Here is a 19,094-nt window from a genome sequence, read left to right as displayed (position 1 = left end):
GAGCCAGGCCTAGTGGCTAACATGCCAGAACTGCCAACCCTCCTCCCCAACCTCTCCCCAGCCACTCACCCTCCAGGGAAGTTCCAGGCTAAAGTTAGAAAAGTATGGGCCTACCCACCCATGGGCCACTGGGCACAGCTAGACTCTCGGATGGGGTATGTGGAGGGGGCTATGCTGACTCCACCTGAGCCCTCATGTATTTTAGATTTCAGGGTTCTCCTGTACCCATGGAGGCCCCTCACAGCTGTAGCTGATCTCTCTCTCTCTCTCTCTCTCTCTCTCTCTCTCTCTCTCTCTCTCTCTCTCTCTCTCTCTCTCTCTCTCTCTCTCTCTCTCTCTCTCTCTGAGCCACCCAGCCTGCCACCATAGGGAGAATCTCCCATTTGCCAGCCCCATTGTCCCCCAATACCCTCTGCATTCCTCACTCCAGCCTCAGTACAATCCCCACCCAGCAGAGACCAGAGGCCTGCCCCAAGACTCCCTTATCTACAGCACAAGTGGCGGTGTCACCCACCCCACACTCCACTGAAGATCCCTGTCCATCCCTCTGTGCCCAGGCCCCTGAGAGTCTTTTCTACAGATCTTTCTTTTCCTGAACTTCCTTCTGGTGGGTTCTCTTCTTTCCTTTTGTTTCATTACAACCTGGCTATCTCTTCGGTTCCAAAGACAGGGACCTGGTCATTCACATTCCAGGAATGGCAGAGACACACCTGGGAGTGTGGGCAGCTCCAAGTGCTCAGGGGAGGACACAGGTCCTCTGAATCTTTCCCCACACACAGCAGCACGTGCGGGTGGCCTTGCTGAGCCTGTGAGGCTTAGCACGCTGGTGGCTTGGGGTCCAGAGGACTCCTGGGCAGAGCTGCCTGAGAACCAGCAAGTGCCCTTAGATCAGGTACCCTGTCCATCTCCATGTCCTCAGAGAACTCTTCGTCCAGCCTAGAGAAGCCCAGCTAATCAGGCCCTGCCCTGATGGACAACAAGCCCCTGGTGCTTTGGCCTTCTTCTCTTGCTGTCAATGACACAAGGATCTGGGACAGGGGGCAGGCAGCAGCAGCTGGATGACCAGCTGTGGTGGCAATCCCAGGCCAGGGAAGGGCAGGCCTGGTAGAGCTGAGAGGCTCAAGGCAGTCACACCCAAGCTGACAGGGGACTTCATGATTGCCTGTGGAAGGGAGCCTAGACTACTAAGCTTCCGTGTCCATGAAAACTTGGGCTACACTCTAGACTAGCCAGCAGGGAGGGACCCAAAGAGGGGTGCTGGAGAAAGGTATGGGCTCCATGCCTTTCTGAGACTGAGTTCTCTCATGAAACATTTATTATTATTATTTATTATTATTATTATAAAGGTGATGTACAGAGGGGTTAGAGTTATATAAGTCAGGTAAAGAGTACATTTCTTTTTGGGCAATATTACCACATCAGCTGGGCACTTTTATATTGCTTTCCTGCAGGAAATTTGTCTGAATTGATATGTTTTTGCTTTTCTTCTTTCTTTCTCATTCTCAAAATGGAAGCTATAAACCAACCACTAGGAGCCCCGTTTCCTTTTTCCTTTCCCTTTCCTTTCTTTTCTTTTCCTTTCCTTACCTTTCCCTTCCCTCCCTTTTCCTGTCCCTACCTTCCCCTTCTTTCCTCTCCCCTCCCCTTCTTTTAACACCCAATGGCTTGCCAAAGGAAGGAAAGGAGGGCCAGAGTAGGAGAGTTCAGCCCTCAGACTCTGAGGCAGGAAGCTCAGGACTGGACTGGGAAGTGTGGGAGAGAGGGCAGGAAGGTGTGTCCTGTTGGGACTGGAGCAGAGAGAGGGCATGGGGTACACCTTGGGTAGGCTTCTTGGTAGGATGCCTTCTCCCCTGGCCCAGGCCCAGAGGCCAAGCAGGCAAGTGTGCAGGACCGAGGGCAGAGCCGTAGGTGGCAGGACAGCAGGAGCCCATGCAAAGACATCATTCTGCCCACCCCTGAGCCACCACATCTGAAAGGCCACCCTGGAGTGATACCTCCAAAGAAACCTTCACCTCGGAGTGCTAAGAAAGTAAGTCCTTGCTCTCTCTGCACATCATCCAGGTCCCACATCGGATGACTCCACCCATCCCACCTCTCAGACGCGTACTGGCCAAGGGTGCACAGATCTGTCAGGCCGTCTCCTGTCCAAGCCCTCTAGCCTCTTGGTGAGGGGCTTGAACAGAGATGGAATGAGGCCAGAGAGAGGAAAAGACCTATCCAAAGAGATCCATGGAAACACTAAGATTTGAACTCAGTCCCTGGTGGGAGACTGGCTCTCCTCCTGTTGTCAGCATCATATCCTTGTCTAGGAAATGATGATGGATGGAGTTTCACCTTCTTCCCAAAGCCCTCTGCCTGCTTTTACCAACACTTCCTACGCACAGAGGCCCATGAGTCTGGCATGGGGCCCACTCATGCGAGATCATCGAGTGAACAATTTCTCCTCCAAAGAAGGTACAAGCTGGTCCTTCCTCTTCTGTAAGATGGGGACTATACACAACCTGCTCTCAAAGTTGAAGAACTTTTCAAGGTCTTAGCTGAGTCACACTAGCACAGACAGACTGGGCACAGGGGCTGTGCCACCAGTGCTGCTGTTTAGGTTGGCTTCAGGGGCAGATGCCTGGGAGAAGGCTCTGGACTCTACCATAGGTACAAAGGCCACACCCTTTCTGGGCTGACCCACAAGCAGGCCCAGTATCAGAACCACTTGCTGCCACAAGAATAGGGTAGTTCCATCTCCCTCAGTTGTTGGCTTTGTGTGTGTGTGTGTGTGTGTGTGTGTGTGTGTGTGTGTGTGCGTGCATGCGTGCGTGCATGCGTGCGTGCGTGCGCGCGCGCACGTGCTGGTCCTAGGGCTAGAACTCAAGGCATGGGTGTTGTCCCTGAGCTTCATCTGCTCAGGGCTAGCACTATACTTCGGGCTTTTTGGTAGTTTTATTTGAGATAAGAGTCTCACAGACTTTCCAGCCTGGGCTGGATTTGAACCAGGACCTTCAGAGCTCAGACTCTTGAGGAGCTAGGATGACAGGTGTGAGTCACTGGCTCCTGGACCCACTTGCCTCTTTACAGAAGCAGCCTCACGTGCAAACTCTGTGGCAGATGCTCCCTGTCATACCCATCATTCCATCAGGCCTCCCTGCTTTCTGAGGGCCATGATCCTTCTCAGAGGGTCGCCAATGAGAAAGGTGCCAGTCTAGGGCCTTGGGAAATGTCAAGCACTTGCTTCTCCCAATGGGAAGGGCATACATTGAAGTTTGGTCTCCTGCCTCCAACCACTCTGCCACCCCCCCACAACTGTTCATCTGGGGTGGTCTCCCCATCTCTGGGATGTCCTCCTCCTCCTCCCTGCATGTAGCATTAAAAGAGCATGGCACAGGCTCTCTGCAGAATCTTCTGAGGCCAAGCCAGTCCTCTTACAGAAAGTGTGGGACAGCTGGGTCTGAAACCCAGGTTATCACAGCTGTTGGACATGGGACAGGCCAGGCTCTGGTGGCTCATGCCTGTAATCCTACCTACTCAGGAGGTTGAGATCTGAGGATCATGGTTCAAAGCCAGCCCAGGCAGTAAAGTCCATGAGACTCATATCTTCAATTAACCACCAAAAAGCCAGAAGTAGCGGTATGGCTCAAGTAGTAGAGTGCTAGCTTTAAGCAAAAAAGCTCAGAGATAGTGCTCAGGCCTTGAGTTCAAGGCCCAGAACACACACACACACACACACACACACACACACACACACACACACACACACACACACACACACACACACACACACACACACACACACACACACACACACACACACACACACACACACGCGTGCACACACACACACACACACACACACACACGAGGGATTGAGGAGCTCAAATGTACAATTCTGACCCACAGGGGAGTTCTGCAGGCTTTCTAGATGAGGCAACGTCACACCCATAGCTAATGCAGGAAGGTCAAGAGGCTGAAGGGCACAGGCACCATAACAGCCAAGCACCGAGTGTTCCCAATGACCCCTTCTTGGGGCGAGGGCCAGCCCCAGGCAGTCACGCTCCCCAGCCAGGCCTCCCTCTGGGATGCTGCCCACATGTGTGCCCGGCCAGTCTGAAGTGATGGCTGAGGCCCAGATTTATAAATGCAAGACAAAGCCAAGCACTGTTCTTGCTAGCAGGAGGTGGTGCCGCGGAGCACAGGGCTCTAATGTCACCCAGGCCTGGACAGAATCCTCACTCCACTGCTCACAAGCCAGGAGACCTCTTCCTGCCTCTGTTTCCCCAGTGGGGTAATGAAGAGGGAGAAGAACGGTCTGACTGTGAGACTGGGGTGGAGGCGTGCTCAGGCCCTTAGGCTTCCCAGGCACCGGATCTCCTGCCGCTTACACGGCCCATGAGCAGCCCCTTCCCCAGGGGTGGCTGGGGGGCTCAGGAGCTGTTGGAGTGCATCATGCTCCCCAGCATGCCCCAACGCACTTCTAGCTCAGTTTCTACCAGGAGGGGGTCCCTTTGCGCGCTGCCACCTCCCTGATCTAGGCTAGGTGCTGCCCATCCCTGAGGTCTCCTCCTCATTGCTGTCCACTGGCCCCAGGATGAGCAGAGTGATGGGCAGTGCGGAGGTCCCCAGGCTGCTCTGGGCACTGCTGGTGCTGCCTGGGAGTCCCAGAGACACACCAGCTCAGGCCACCAGCACAGTCCTAAGATACCCTCCCTTCTTCTTTCAGAAAGAATGGCTCTCTGCCCGGCAATTTGGTTGACTTCTCAGAGAAGTGACACCCTCCCCTTCCAAGACCAGCCCCGTGGTGGGCAAGGCTTCCTTTTCCTTCTGTCCTGGATTCCAGCATGGATGCTGGAGGTGATGTTCTGTGTTGGTACCCCTAAAGCTGGTGTGTTAGAAACCAGATAAGGGGATCTGGAGGTGAGGCCTTCCAGAGGTGACTGGGATGAGATGAGGTCATGAGGGTGAGGCCCCTGTATTGATATTAGTGGTTTATAAGAAGAGAAGAGAGATCTGAGCTGGCACAGGGGCCTGCCTCACCATGTGATGCCCTCCACTGTATCAATGACCAGCAGGTACAGGCATATGGGCCAACTAAACTTCTGTTCTTTATCAATTTCCTGGTCTTAGGTAGTTTTCTTTTTCTTTCCTCTGTGTGTGTGTGTGCGTGTGTGCATGTGTGTGCATGTGTGTGTGTGTGTGTGTGTGTGTGTGTGCACGCGCGCATGTGTGTCAGTCCTAGAGCTTAACTTAGGGCCTAGAGACTGTCCCTTGGCTTTTTCACTCAAGGCTAGCACTCTACCACTTGAGCTCTGGCTCCACTTCTATCCTTTTGTTGTTGTTGTTAATTGGATATTAAAAGTCTCATAGACTTTCCTGCCTGGGCTAGCTTTGAACTCCAATCCTCAGATCTTAGGAGTAGCTAGTTTTACAGGTATGAGCCACTGGTGCCCAGCTCTTTTTTTGTGGGGGGAGGGGTGTAGAGTGGGGGGATGCTAAGGATTGAACACAGGCCTTTGTATAGGCTAAACAATTGCTTTGTCACTGAGCTACATTCCCAGTCATTTTGTCCTTATTGTGTTTGAAATAGGATCTCATTAACTTTGTAGGGCTAGTCTTGACTTTTCCACCCTCCTGTCTCTGCCACCTGAGTTCAGGGATTACCAGGATGTGCTGCAACACTCAACCTCAGAGTGATATGAGCCCAGCCCTGATCGCAGACTGAGATGCTGGCACTAGCACAGTACTTAGGATGCTTGTCTCAGGTCTCACTCTAATCAATAGTTTCTATCTCCATGGGAGTTCACTGTGAGTCCATTTTGTCCTCAAAGCAATTCTGTAAAGTAGGCAATATTATCTCTATTGTACAGGAGAGAAACTGAGGCTCAGAAATACCAAGTTCCCGGTTCCTATTAGAAAATAGAAGAGCTGGGTTCTGCACAGTGCTATTGGTGCCTTCTCCTGAAACTTGGGGGAGGTGTAGAGAGAGAGCAGCCTACCCAAAGCCACACAGACCCCAGGTTCCCAGCCTGGCTGCAGGCCCCACTCAAGAATCTGACTTAACTGATGTGGGACGGGTTACCTTTGAAAGCTACCCTATATCTCACCTAGGGGCCAGAGCTGAGAGCTGCTGGCCTGCCCCACCATCACCCTTCCATCAAGGAGAGGGAAGAGGTCCACTTGAAGTTGGGAGGGCCTAGGATGCAGACCTGGGTTTCCAGGCTTCCCTGGCCTGGGTTTTAAGCTCTTGGAAACAGAGCACCATCCCCTGGTGAAGCAGCCCACAGGTCCAGATGTGGGCGGGAGAGATGAGGCAGACAGGCTGGGGACGCACACAGCCAAATGACGCACAGGCTCAGCAATTCCTGACTCACGGCCACCCATCCCGTGACTCCACCCACTGCCAGGGCCCCCACCCAGGCTGTATGGCTTGGCCCACTACAGCCTCCAGAGGCTCCTCCCACTGAGGACCAGAAAGCCACAGAGAAGGAGTAGTGGGCCCCACCCAGGGCTGAGCAAGACACAGAGACACCCAGAGGAAGAGGTTGGGGCATGGTGTCAGCATTGGCTTTTGTCCACCCTAGTCCACAGGAGAAACTAAGGCTGGCTTGGGCCCTTGGTGTTGGCACCTAAACCGGCCAACTTCATTGTGTGACTCCTTTGGATTCAAGCTTGTGCCAGATGCTCACTGACAGCTCTTCTCCCCAAGAATTTATTCCTCCTGTGTCCACGACTCAAAAGTTATTGCTGCAAGACAATAGCTCACGACTGTAATTCTAGCTACTCAGGAGGCTGATACCTGAGGATTATGGTTTGAAGCCAGCAAGGGCAAGAATACCCATTAGATTATGATCTCCAATTAACCAGCAAAAAGTTGAACTGTGGCTTACGTGGTAAAGCTCCAGCCTTGAGCAAAAAAAAAAAAAGCTAAGGGACGGTGTGCCCAGGCCCTATATTTAAAGCCCAGTAGTGGCCAAAACAAAACAAAACAAAACAAAGGAGCATCCAGGGGCTCCCACAGACTACGGCCTGTAACCTTTCCCCAAAATATGTCCAGACCTTCCTCTAGACCTTTGCTTGTGCCAATCCTGATGCCAGGAAAGCTCCTGATCACCTCAGTCTGGCTCAGAAACTTAGGCTTTATCTCCCAAATCTCCAGTGTTTCCCATTGCATGGCAATGACTGTGTGGAGATCACCTGACCAAGAGGTATACCCTGAGACTCAGGGGCAGATGATCCAAGGTCACAGGCCTCCAAGCTGTCACTGCACCACGGGGAGGGAATCAGATGCCCAAGGGAAAGGAGCTTCCAGCTGGTTCATAAGCTCAAGGTGGGCCTTAGTCTGTCTTAATTTATCTGAAATCCCAGTAACTTGTATCCCCTTTACCTTGGGATCCTGAGCCTGCCCTCAGTCCCTAGAGAACCCAGTTGTCATCTTACAGTGCAATTCTGCACATCCTGAGCTGGGGTGGGCTGGTGGCTGCCAGCTTGGGGAGGTAGGATCAAGTTTAAGAGCACCTCTCAAGAGGAGGAGGAGGAGGACGGGGTTGGGAGGTTCTGCAATGCCCCCCTCCCTGGCTCCTGCCCATAGGTTCACTGACCTGGTTCAACTGTCTGAGCAGGACAGATAGCCCAGACATACTCCATCTGCTGGCTTGAGGGAGATAGGAATACGGAAGGGCTCTTCCCAACCTACAGAGATGTAGAGGGGGTTCTGAGAGGAACATGAATTCATCCTACCCCAAACCCTTCATCCCCCAGGATGCTACTTGCTGGCAGTCTCCGTCTCTCCCTTAGCTTTCTAAGGATAAGTCTCACAGTGACCCAGTGACTTCCCCGGGTGGGGTGGGGGGATCCTGTGCCAAGAACCTGGGCTCCCAAGTTCCCAGAGCTGCCCCTCAGAGACTGTTCTACTAGGGCCCTTGAAGTTGGTGACTGTCACAGAAGTTCTGTCATCAGCCTCTGGGGTAAGAACTGGGTGTGGGCTCATAGCTCTGGCCCAAGAGATGTCCCCAGGAGTGGGGCAGGGCAGGGCAGGGCAGGAGCAGGGCAGCCTGGAGCCCGGGTGTGGGGGGGGGGGGAGGGGGAGTCTTCCTGTCTCAAGAGGACAGGATTCCTGGTGGTGACTCCCACAGGAATGGAAGCAGCGCCACCCTCAGGAAGCTCAAATGGAAAGAGGCGATGCCTGGGCAAGACTCCCTCACAGGGAGCAATGACCTGTGCACTCGTGGCCTTAGAGAAGGGCCAGGCTGAGTTTTGCCTCATTCCTGGCCCAGGCCCTTCCTTTAGCCAGCCCCAAACTTCCAGTCCCACTGGCTCCACCAGGCCCCAGAAAGGGTGGGGCTCAGAAGTATCAGTGTTTTCAGGGGGAGGGGGACTGGGCTGGAGGGGTGGAGACAAGTCTGCTGTGACCTCCAGGCCTCTAACCATTTGTTTTACAGGATGAGGCCTCTCCTGCACACACTACTTCAGACATGGCTGGACAGGGCCTTTGGGAATCAGCTCTGCCATTCAGGTCATGCTCCCTCCAACCCCGGTGCCGTCATTTCTCAGAGGCCAGAGAAAAGAAGAGGGAAAGGTGAGGCAGCTCCCACCCAAGGCAGACCTCCTTATGATCACACACTGTAGCTGGCGTGGCATCCCCAACAGAGAGAACAGAATCAAATAGAAGATGAACCCACCAGATGCTCCTGGCCCCAGGGAATCCTGGGAAGGTGGAAGGGCTAAGTTTGGGCAAGCTATACCCAGGCTGCCAGGACAGGACAGGTGGCCTTGCTCAGATTGTCCCAGCTCTGCTGGGGGCTCCTCAGAAACCTGCTTGGAAGGACCTGGGTCAGATGCTAAAGGACCATATTGTGTGGTTCCCCAGTCCGGCAGGGCAGAAAACAGAGGTCAGAGGTCAATCAGGTGGGAAGCTAGGGCACAAGAAGGAAGAGCTACAAGATGATTGGACATTAGAAAGCACCGCCCCCCCATCCCTTGTGGGGTGCACAAGCCAAGTCTAGAACTACAGCCTAGGTTGCAAACTCTTGGATCTGGATGTGGGTGGCAGAATGGCTGGTAGGCATCACCTCTTGGCCACTGGCATATCCCTTTACAGCCAGAGGTATTCCTAGCCCTGACAAAATGGCCTTGAGCTCAGATGGGCCTCCTCTAGGTTGAATACTGCACCTCTCAGTCTTACCCCAATAGGTCTGGAAAGGCTGAGAGGGACCCATTAGCATTCATTACTTATGTGTCTTAGGTCTCAGCCTCTCCAGAGCCCAGAGCAGTGGTGAGGTCAGCTGTATGCTGATCTCCTTTCCCGGCCTCACTCCCGCTAGCCCCTCAGCCTTCTGGGATATTGTTCATTGGATATTTGGCATTGAGCATCTCTAGAGACAGGGACATCCGTCTTCCTGAACACAGGCCCAGCATGGATGAGATTACCAGCAATGATTAGTTAAGTGAAGGAGTGAGGGCAGCAAAGGGGGGGAGGGCATGCCTCCCCACGGAGCCATTACACCCCTGCTTCTCCCTCTACACCTGGGATGCACTCCACAAGGCCACAGAGGCCCCACTTATGGTGATTCTGGTACTGCCATCCCTCTTGCTGCTTTTCTGTCCAGGTGGGCTTGAAGATACTCCCAGCAGTCTGGAGCTCAGGGCCTGTGTGCTCTGCTCATGTGTACGCACAGTTCTGTTTTTTAAAAGCACCGGCTCTAACCTCCCTGGAGGAAGGAGACCTCTCCACAGACAGCTAGAAACACCTGCTCCCTCCATGAGGGACCCAATAGCATCTCTCTCCTCTCCTTGAGCCCTGGACCCATGCTGGGGCTTTACGAACCCGTCCTGTGTGGTGGGATGTGGACATGACAGGTTAATAGCACAGGTTTTTGTTATGGGAGATGGTCTGCCACCCTACAGGAAGGAAAAATCACAGATATGGGGCTCCACTAAGCTTCTGCTGTACACAACAGAGGCTAGAACACACAGTGGGTATGGGCATACGTGTCCCTGGATCTGGCAAGCGTGATCCCTTTGGGAGCTTCTCCTGGTCAGAGAGGCCTTTTTTTTTCTGATTTAGAGGACTGGGACTACTCTCTGTTCTATCCTGGGCCAACAAAGCCAGAGGAGATTAGAGATCCAGGTAAACACAAGATCAGAATATGGCCACAACTCAGCTTACCACACCAAATCCAGGAGCCAAGAACTCTGGGACCTGGCTCAAGGTCCCCGCTAACAGTGTAGCCCAGGAGTCCCACAGCAATGTGGCCCCTGTCCCTGGTTCTCGTCACCACCTCCTGGCTACAGCCGGCCTGAACTGCTTACAAATAGGGAAATAAAGTAGACATGTGATAGTTAAGGTTTCCTTGACCCCAACCAAGCACAAGTACACAACACACACACACACACACACACACACACACACACACACACACACACACATACACACACACACACACGGCCACTCACTGTAGGTCAGGTAGCCATGTCCAGCAGAGTAGGGCTGGGCTTGGCCAGCTCAGGTTTCGGTGTCTCTGAAGGACAAATGACCAGCTGCCTTTCATCACCCAAAAGAACACTCTTTCCAAACACTTTTTTTTTTCTGCTTTCTGCATGTGTCAGAGACATGAGAGGTGGAAAGGGAGCAGAGGTGGGGATGGGAGGGACAGAATTGGCAGGGGGGGGGCAGGGGTGGTTTTTATACCCAGCCCAGCCCAGCCCCCTATCTGGTGTTTTCCTTCCGCAATCCCCACCCAGATAGCAGATGCCTGCTGGGAAACCAGCTTCCTGAAAGCAGGGAGAACCCCAGAGTCCACACAAAATTGGGAGGGGGTGTCTTCCAGCTGAGACCAGCAAGGAGGAAACCTCAGGGGGAGCTAGGGATGGAGGTTTTGGGGAGCCACACCTGGAGTGCTGGTTCACAGATGGACCCATGGCCTGACCTTGGGGGGTATCTAGGGAAGGAGGAGGGGGTGAGAAATGGACCACCCAGTCCCCTTAGCAGGCACAGCTCTCTCTGCCTTTGTTCTCTGCTTGGGAAAGGCCTGTGGGCCAGGGTATTTCCAGGGCACAGAAGCCCACTGCCGAGAAATCTCAGGAAGGCCACAGAGAAATGAGAAATGAGGTCTCCAGATAAAAGCCAAGCCCCAGGCAAGCCCTTCAAAGTCACCTTGGTGAATCTCCACAGTAGCTGAACTCTAGGGCAAGCATCATCCCTGGGCTTTACAGTGGAGACCTGGAGCACAGATAAACAAATGCTCATCAACCAGAAGGCCATCCATTCACTAGAGCCGGACGCGGGATTTGAACCCAGAGCCTACAACCCTGAAGCCTAGGATTTCCACCGACACCCCACCCCCACCAGTCCAACAAGACTGTCTTCTACAAAGCCCCTGACCACATTTCCCAAGGCCAGGCCTGGGTTTCTGCAGGGGCACCCAGAGCCCACACCCAGCCAGCCCCACCATTCATTCTTGGTTTGCCAGGAAGCAATCCTTGCACTTAGCTTTGTGAGTCCTGGATGGGCCACAAGCAAGGAAGGAAAACAAAACAGAGCAGGAAAAAACAGAAGAGGTCTGGAGGATCAGAAGGAGAAGGAAGATAGGAGACATGAAGGCTGGATGGGGAAGGAGGAAAAGGAGAGGGACAGAGAATGGGATAAGGAGATGACAGGGAGAGCAGAGGAAGGGAAGGAAGTAGAAGGGGACAAGAGTGGGGGAGGGGCAGGAGGAGGGAGCCAGGGAGGAGGTCAGTGGAGAGAGGGCCCTGGGAAACCAAGAGACAGACGGAAAGCAAGCCCGCCCACCGAACATTAAACACCTAACAGGAGATGACAAATCAAATGGGAATTACTGCGGTAAAAACATAATTAGAAACCTGATTGAAGTTAAACAGAATTTACATAACACTGCAAATTAACTTTACACGGAAACTATTCACTGGGAAGGCAATGAAAGGCATTTCATTAGTAATCTATATTTAAACAATAGGCACAATGAGCCTGCCAAGACGGAACCTTCCACAGGAGCTGGGGGGCCAAAGGCTGCCAGCTGACCCCATGCACTGGTTGCTCCCTAGGGGAAAGTGGGCAGGGTCCAGGGCAGATCCCTGTACCTACTCCTGGGCAGTGGGTCTCAGTGGATATACAAATGGGCTAGTTGGATTCTGGGGCATTGCTGTGTAGCCCTGGCCAAGTGGCTTACCTCTTCTGAGGTATCCTGCAAAATGAGGGTAGTAGAGAAGCTGTTAATGCCTGGGTATAGTGTGTGTGTATGTGTTGTGTGTGTGTGTGTGTGTGTGTGTGTGTGTGTGTGTGCGTGCATGTACACACTCCAGTCCTGAGGCTTGAACCCAAGGCCTGGATGCTGTTCCTAAGCTTTTGTGCTCAAGGCTAGTACTCTTCCACTTGAGCCACAACTTCACTTCCAGCTTTTTTAAAAATGGCTAATTGGAGATCAGAGTCTTACAGACTTGTCTGCCTGGGCTGGCTTTGAACTGCGACGCTTAGTTCTCAGGATCACAGAAGACATTGTTAGAGGCAGCTACATTTGTCAACAGAGTTCCTGTGGAGCTCACTTGCCACACTGCACCCTGCTGGCTCTTTGCCCTCCTGGACTCTCAGACAGTGGGGACCATCTGTTGACTCCTTTGTCCAGCCTGCTCAAATCCCTTCCCTGCAGGAGGTAGGTGCTCAGCTGGTACTGGCTGGCATCAGAATGGTGAAGGAGACATCCCCCCTGAGTCAGTGTTGGTGTTGTGCTCTGCAGGGCATGGAAACCTTGTATCTCTATTCTAGGGGAGAGGGATGGCTCAAGGACGCGTGGGCAGGCCCTGTCGCATGTACTGCCAGCACAGAGCAGCTACAGCTCCCAAAGACACCTTATCATGGGCCACGGGGCTGAATGCTAATGCAGAGCTCAGCTCCTGAGTCCCACATGGGTGGATCCAGAAGCAGAGAGCAGAGGGATATTCTGAACAATCTGGAGGCAGAAGCTCCTCCTGATTCTTGGGGTCCTAACTTGCTAACCTCCCCACCCAGAGGGGATGATGCTAAGAGAGACAGAGATGAGGGAAGAAGGCAACAGGGTGACAGATGCACACTGAGGTCCCCGCTAAAGGCAGACAGTGAGTGGTCCAATTGGTGAGCCGGTAGCCCTGAAAGTATCCATTTCTTTGTCCTTCCTTCCTTCCTTCCTTTTTTTGGTCAGTCGTGGGGCTTGAACTCTGGGCCTGGGTGCTGTCCTTCAGCTCTTCAGCTCAAGGCGAGCGCGCTCCCACTTGAGCCACAGTACCACTTCCGGTTTTCTGAGTGGTTTATTGGAGATAAGAGTCTCACGGTCTTTCCTGCCCCAGTTGGCTTTGAACTGCAATCCTCAGATCTCAGCCTCCTGAGTAGCTAGGATTACAGGCATGAGCCACCAGTGCCCAGCCTCTTTCTTTCTTACTTTCTTTCTTTTGTTGGTAGTGGGGCTTGAACTCTGGACTTGAGCACTGTCCCTATGCTCTTCAACTCAAGGCTAGCGCTCTACCACTTGAGCCACAGAGCCACTTGAAGTTTTCTGGTGGTTAATTGGAGATATGAGTTTCATAGACTTTCCTGCCCAGGCTGGCTTTGAACTATGATCAGATCTCAGCCTCCTGAGTAGCTAGGATTACAGACATGAGCCACTGGCACCCAGCTTCCATTTCTTTTAAGATCAAGGATCTTAAGAGCTGGACACTGATGGATCATGGTTCAAAGCCAGCCTGGGCAGGAAAGTCCATGAAGAGAAGAAAGGAAGAAAGAAAGGAAGAGAGGAAGAAAGAAAGAAAGAAAGAAAGAAAGAAAGAAAGAAAGAAAGAAAGAAAGAAAGAAAGAAAGAGAGAGAGAGAAAGAACAAACGAAAGAAAGAAAAGAGAGAGAGAAAGGGAGAGAGGAGGGAGGGAAGGAGGAATGGAGGAAAGAAAGAGAAAGAAGAAAAGAGAGAAAGAGAGAGAAGAAAAGAAAGAGAGAAAGAAAGAGAGAAAGAACAAACGAAAGAAAGGAAAAAAGAGAGAGAAAGGGAGAGGGGGAGGGAGGGAAGGAGGAATGGAGGAAAGAAAGAGAGAGAAGAAAAGAGAGAAAGAGAGAGAAGAAAAGAAAGAAAGAAAGAAGATGAAGAAGAAGAAGGAAGAAGAAGAGAGAAGAAAAGCCAGAAGTGGAGCTGTGGCTCAAGTGGTAAACCACTAGCCTCGAGCAAAAAAATGATGGACCTTCTCAAAAGACAGTGTGAAAACAGACATATCAGAACAAGAGGCCCAGTGAGGGCTAAGAAGGCTGGGCTGGACACAGGCGCCTTTCACAGCTCAGCCACACACCTGAGGCTTTCACATCTGTGTGACTAGGGCTGAGAAAGAAGAGGCTTTCAGTCTCTCCTCCCTCTATCAATATGGCTTCTCCCAATATGGCTCAGTTATTGAGGTTTCCATGCCTTCTGTCTATATCCCCTTGGCTCCATCGGCCTGCTGTGCCCTTCCCTTCTTTCCAGTGACCTCTTGTCAGTCAGTATTGACATTCTGCATTCTTCTCCCCTTTCCAGAAAACATCTTCCTCACCCTTTCTTCTGTCCTCTCCCCATCAGTCCCCCTTCCCAAGGACAGGATGGTTATGACTCAGATTCAGGCTCCCAACCCCACTATCTCCACTCATGCTTAGGTGATCTCATCGGCCACATGGCTTGTAACACCAGCTACAAACAACACTCAAATTTTATCTCTGGCCAAGACCTTCTCTGCCTTGCAAACCCATATATCTAGTTGCCTAGTCAGCTTTCCACTCCGATGGCTCAGCCATCCCACACTTTACCCATCAAAAGCAAAAGGCCTGAGCTTCAAGGACGATTCCCTCCCCACACCGCCACCCTCCCACCCCTCAGTCTGGGTACCTGGCCTGGGTACCTGGCGAAGCCAAGAGCCCTGGGTACCTGAGTACCTGGCCAAGCCTCAAGAGCCCACCCTACTTGTTCCCATCTTCTGTGTTGTCCTTCCTTGAGTCCATAGTAAGCCTGTCTTCTGGATCTTGGGAACATTCAGACTCAGTGGCTTCTTGCTTCTTCCCTGTCATCCCTGCTCCAAGCCGCCACCAACTCTATCTGGGCCTTGCAGCAAACTCTACTTCTCACTTGCTGCCAACATGAGTGGGCCCTCACAGACTTTCTGACCTCACCTCTTACCCTCATGAAGCATCAACCCCACTACTTCCTGCCACTTCCTTGCATACCAAAGCACACCCCTACTCACTCATCGGCTGGATTCAGGTCTCCCAGCTAGCCAGAGGTTTTCCTTAATCAGTTAATCAGAGAATACCTTACCACAGCCTGCAGCTCAACTCTGTTTATTGGCTCATGTCTCTTCTAAAAGCTAGGCCTTGAAGTCAGGCGCTAGTGGTTCATGCCTGAAATCCTAGCTATTCAGGAGGCTAAGGTATGAGTATCATGGTTCAAAGCCAGCCCCACAAGAAAGTCTGTGAGACTCTTATCTCTAATTAGTCACCGAAAGAGCCAGAAGTGGAACTGTGGCTCAAGTGGCAGAGTACTAGCCTTGAACAAGAAAGCTCAGGGACAGTGCCCATGCCCTGAGTTCAAGTCCCAGTACTAGCACAAAAATAAGAATCATCTGACATACAATAGCTTCATTTTTTGGGTTATCTATTGTTTCCATTTCTTCATGGGAACAAATGTATCATAAGGGTAGAGTTTTGTTATTGCCCCCAATCTCAACAGCCCCCAACACAGAGACGTTTTCAATAAACATTCAGAGAATGAAGAAATTACCACCACACCCTCTTCCCTGAAAGCCACTTCCAGAGCCAGCATGTGACAAATACCTCCTCACTTTCCCAGGGCAGTCATACACACTGCATATAATCTTGAGCACTGCCCCACAGAAGTGGAGCTGGCTCTGAGTCCAGGAGTCTACCTCTAGCACACTGTGCCTGCTTGGGGCAGGGCTGGATTTGTTGTCTCTCCAAATCCAGGCCTTTAGTTTAGGTCTGACCTGGTACAAGAGTCAGTGAGTGGTGAATGCATTAAGAAATTAGGAAACAGGTGAGTAGATAAACGTGGAGGTGAATGGATGGCTGAATGGATAGATGGATGGATTGGATGAGTGGTTGGACAGATGAATAGATGAATGGATGAATGGATGGGGGGGCAGATGGGTAGATTAGTAGAGGAGTAGATGGGTGGGTAGATGTATAAATGGGTGGAGGAATAAGTAACTGATAGATGAGTGGATAGATGAACAGACAGATGGATGGATGGATGGGAGAATAGACAGGCCCGATGGATTACATAGATGGACTGGATAGAAGGAAATGGGTAACACATTGGTAGGGGAGTAAACAGATGGTAAGTGGATGAGTCCCACCACATGCACACAATTAAGACAATAGATAACGGGTTCTCTGGGACGGATCAGTCAGGCCAGTGCAGCGTGGTAAAAGTCAAAGTATAGATGCTTTGTGTATCAAGATTAAGCCAAGCTGCCCTAGTATGGCCAGTCTCTGGCAGGCCCATGAGCTCCCCTATGCCTTGGTCTTGGGTCTGAACATGTAGGTGGAAATTCCTGGGGCAAGGAAGGGGCTTTGGAATTGAAATGCTGCCACAAAGGAGACCTCAGCCATCTCTCTGGAGAAAGACACCTTCAGCCATGTCTGTCTTTGCCTCAAATATGACCTGCCCCTGCTGGCCTCAGAGTCATGTCATGTTACTGCCACAAGGTCTGGACCCTGTGTCTCTACCCTCAAACTGAGCTGGGCCGCTAATATGGCTCAACTCCAAAGAATTACCAGCCCCACTGTTCATGACATTCTCAGACTGGAATGCGCAGAGAACCTGAGTCCCACACCCATTGTAGAGACAGACAAACTGAAGCTCAGAGTATTTTGTGGCAGGCTGATAGCACGCAAAGCACTATGGAGAAACTCTGTGTAGATCAGGAATGGCTGGCTCAGCCTGTCAGGGCTTCTGAGGGTCTAGAGTTACCTTTCTAGATCTGCAGCGCAGTGACAGGTGTCTGCTCCTCTCTTCACACCGCTGGCAGCATTGGTCTGGTACTCACAGGTTCCCTCCTCTTCCTCCTGGCTACACAGGGAAAGACAGACACATGTGAGTGGCCAGGGAGGGACACAGGCAGCTGTCCCTCTCACCCATACTTGTTCTAGTAATCTCAGTTTTCTCTGGGCCACTTAAGCATGCTGCCTGATTCATCAGAGCCCCAAATAAGTCCATCCCACCCAGCCATACTCTAATAGGAAACTCAGTTCCTCCCAGTGGTATCTTTATTTTCTTTTTTGTCAGTTGTGGGGCTTGAACTCAGGGCCAGGGAGCTATCGTTGAGCTCTTTGGTGCAAACCTAGTGCTCTACCACTTGATTCACAGTGCCACTTCCAGCTTTCTGGTGGGTACTTGGAGCTAAGAGTCTCATGGACTTTCCTGCCCAGGCTGGCTTTGAACCTCAATCCTCAGATCTTAGCCTCCTGAGTAGCTAGGATTACAGGCATGAGCCACCAGTATACAGTATCTTGCTTATTTATTTGTTTATTTCTTAAATACATGTCTATGTAAGTTTTGTTTCTTCTGGGGGTCAGGAGTTTTGGGTTGCCTTTCTTTTCTTTGTGAGAGAAACAGAAAGCCATCATCTTTCTCTGTGGCCCCTAGGCAGGCTGACAAGGAGAAGCTACTGGGGTATTTTTAGCCAGGCGTACACAGCCCTTGCCTGGTCTTCTCCCTACACCAGGCCTGGCTTCGGGGAATTATCTCACATGGCCGATCCAGCCGCTACTTCCAAAGCCACTCTTTGACCCCTGCTTGAATTCTTTCCTCATTATGAACTGCTCTCCATCTATCGGGCCAACACTTGGAGCCATCAGACCTGTGCACACTGCCCCCAGGAAAATCGACCCCTGCCCTGTCTCACCCTTCTGTGCGCAGGCCTGGGTGAGTTCAGACTGTTAACTTCCTTACAACTGGAAGCCCAGAAACAATTTAAGGCAGACAAGAGTTCTGACTAATTTACTTTGTGTCTCCCTAACTCCAGACCTTCTCCTGTGTCCTTCACGACTCCTGCTAAAACCAAATTCTACCTCAGATTATTCCACTGCTATTCACCTTGTTTTGTTTTTCTTAATCTTGGACCTTTGTCTTGTTTTTTTTTTAATTTCTTTATTGTTATTATAAAGGTGATGTACAAAGGGGTTACAGTTACATAAAGCAAGTAGAGTACATTCTTTTTTGGACAATGTCACCTTTCCTTTGCTCTTGCTCAGTTTTCCCTCCCATAGTTTTTTCTTTTTTAATTCTTCTGAGTTCCAATAAGTATGGTTTTGTACAAAGTAATCACAGCTGCAGAATTGGTTTGCTCTGCTAGTTTTAGATTTGTAATATCTTAACAAACATACAACCAATGGCACAAGAATGTATGTTCTGTCTGGTATCATCTACTTCGAGACATTTGTCACAAACTTCTAAAGATTCCTGGATCAAGTTTTAGAAAGTTCACTACAGCCCCTTGCTCAGGTGAAAGAGGCAGGGAGGAAGGTTAGGAGGCTGATGGGGCCCAAGCCTCAAAACCAAGGTGAGGGAATCAAAGTCAGGGGGTATTAGAAGCTTGTAGAATCATCTTTCCAGTATTGGCCAGTCTAGCCTAGCCCTGCACTGAACTCCACTGTGAGAATCCAGGTGGGAGATGCAAGGCCTCCTAAAGGTGGAGCATCCTGAAGAAGCACAGGGGTGCAGAGCCCTGGAGTTCAAGAAAGCATAGTTTCCAGCATTCCTAGAGGCTCCTGGTTCCCTCTGATGCTCCATTCAGCTTCCCGGGTCTGTCTGGTCAGCAGGGGCTAGGTAGAATATTCGATTCTCTAGGCAGATTTGGAGGCACAGAATGTACCTCAAGGGCCCCTACATCCTGTACTTTTGGTCCTTGATCCTGTGGATTGTGGGATAAGGGGTAGGAGGCAACTTTCCCTAGGTCTTAGTATCCTAATATGCGCCTTGAGGACAGGCTCAGATGAGGATGCTGGCGATCTGGAAGCTCTTGGGCTTTGCTGGCACTTTCTGTCCTCTTCTGCTAGTGACCCCACACCCTGCTGCTCGCCCCTCCCACCGAGA

The 19,094-nt window shown here is 51.5% G+C and overlaps 1 protein-coding gene across 5 annotated transcripts in view; it reads right to left on the bottom strand.

The window, feature by feature from the left end:
• Positions 1–19,094, bottom strand: part of Zmiz1 (zinc finger MIZ-type containing 1) — a 226,944-nt gene that overhangs the window by 143,124 nt on the left and 64,726 nt on the right. For all 5 annotated transcript variants that reach the window (XM_070020702.1, XM_070020701.1, XM_070020700.1 and 2 more), the window contains one exon: positions 16,971–17,069. The gene's annotated coding sequence lies outside the window, so the exon portion shown is untranslated. The remainder of the gene's footprint in view (positions 1–16,970; positions 17,070–19,094) is intronic.

This window comes from Dipodomys merriami, unplaced genomic scaffold (genome assembly GCF_024711535.1).
Source record: "Dipodomys merriami isolate MVZ:Mamm:240054 unplaced genomic scaffold, mDipMer1.0.p SCAF_14, whole genome shotgun sequence".
Classification (NCBI taxonomy): domain Eukaryota; kingdom Metazoa; phylum Chordata; class Mammalia; order Rodentia; family Heteromyidae; genus Dipodomys; species Dipodomys merriami.
This window is presented reverse-complemented; position numbering and strand designations above follow the sequence as displayed.